Source organism: Meleagris gallopavo, chromosome Z (genome assembly GCF_000146605.3).
Source record: "Meleagris gallopavo isolate NT-WF06-2002-E0010 breed Aviagen turkey brand Nicholas breeding stock chromosome Z, Turkey_5.1, whole genome shotgun sequence".
Taxonomy (NCBI): domain Eukaryota; kingdom Metazoa; phylum Chordata; class Aves; order Galliformes; family Phasianidae; genus Meleagris; species Meleagris gallopavo.
The window spans coordinates 63,515,466-63,516,958 of record NC_015041.2 but is presented as its reverse complement, the minus strand read 5'-3'; positions in this window follow the sequence as shown (position 1 = coordinate 63,516,958).

Genomic DNA, 1,493 nt, shown 5'->3' with positions numbered 1-1,493 from the left:
GACTTTCTCACTTAAAAGTAAAATGCATTAAATGCGAATTTTTAAGGAACACACAAAACACTGTCACAGAAAAGGAGGGAGTTGCTCTTTTACCTATCAAACCTTCCACATCTTTGAGTGTCTGCCAACAACTGGAATGTATGAAGGCACCTTCAATAAGTGGAGGGCAATGATGGCAGCATACTTACATGAATTCTTGATGAAATAGGTACAGTCCTGACAAAAACCTTCCAGCAGTATGTACTGATCTGAAATTCTTTGGCAACTCTTTGCAAAAGGCACTTCATACTTAGTATTTTTATTTCATTGCTTGCTTGCTGGTGTCACCTGTGGTAAGCTAGCTGGATAAACCTAGATTGGCAATTCCTCAGATGTGCTGCTGGCTAATTTCTCACTGATCATTAGAAACAGAAAGTTAATTCTGCTGGGAATTTAGCCATCTTCAGCATCTCCTTCTTCTCCTGATCTCTGTTCTACCTCCTTTTGACACAGATACACATTCAAAGTCTAATACTTTGACTCACATGAAAAGGAGAGCAAAAAGAAGGGCAAAATGATTAAAACTGAGACACAAGTTACCCAGCTGTTACGTTGAAAAGGTCGAGTTTCCACCTTAGTGGCTCACCTGCTGCTGTTGTCACAACTGCATTGTCTGCTTTAACTGCGGGGTTGGATGGGACCTTGTGAACAGCACTCTGTTGGCAGACTTGTGAGTGTTTTCTCATATCTAGTTATCTCTGGTCAGTAGAAGAACAGAATTAATACATGTATGCACATATTATAAATATATTAATTATATAATGATATAAATTAAATACATTATATATAATTATCTATTTTAAATACATGAAATAGACATGAATATATACAAAAATTAAAAATCCATAAATATTTCTGTGTATATTTATATATAGGAATGTGTTCTACTAGAGGCGTTGATAAGCAGGCATTTAAGTGCACCTTGCTTTGGCTGTTTGAGCAGGTCTGCATCAGAATCCTGACTGTAAGTGACATCTGTGAGTGTCTTGAGAAGGATAGCTCAAATTTATGTCATCCACGAGCATGGAGAAGCTGATTTCCTCTTGATTCATTCTTGATTTTTCAGTGCATAGTAGTCAGATGGAAGACAAAATTGAGTCCAAATGTCCTGATTTGAGAGCACAGCTGTTCTGGGTACTAGAAAACGGAGAGAAAATGGAGAAATAGACACTCCCAGAACTCTTCTGTGAGCACTTGTCTCGAGAAGGATGTATTATAACAAGCCCAAAACTAATGGAAGAAGATACAGGCTTTCTAGCTGTGTCTTCATCCTTGGCATAACTAATTCTGTCTTTAGGCATGTTTTTGAAACACTGACACATTTTACAACAGATAAGTAGATAAGTGACCAAAATGTTGAGTGTACAAGAAAAAAAATTCATTAAAAAAAAAAAGAAGAAGAAGAATAAAAATGTTTCAAAAGGTTAAAGATGTGGATTGAAGAAGTCTCAGCA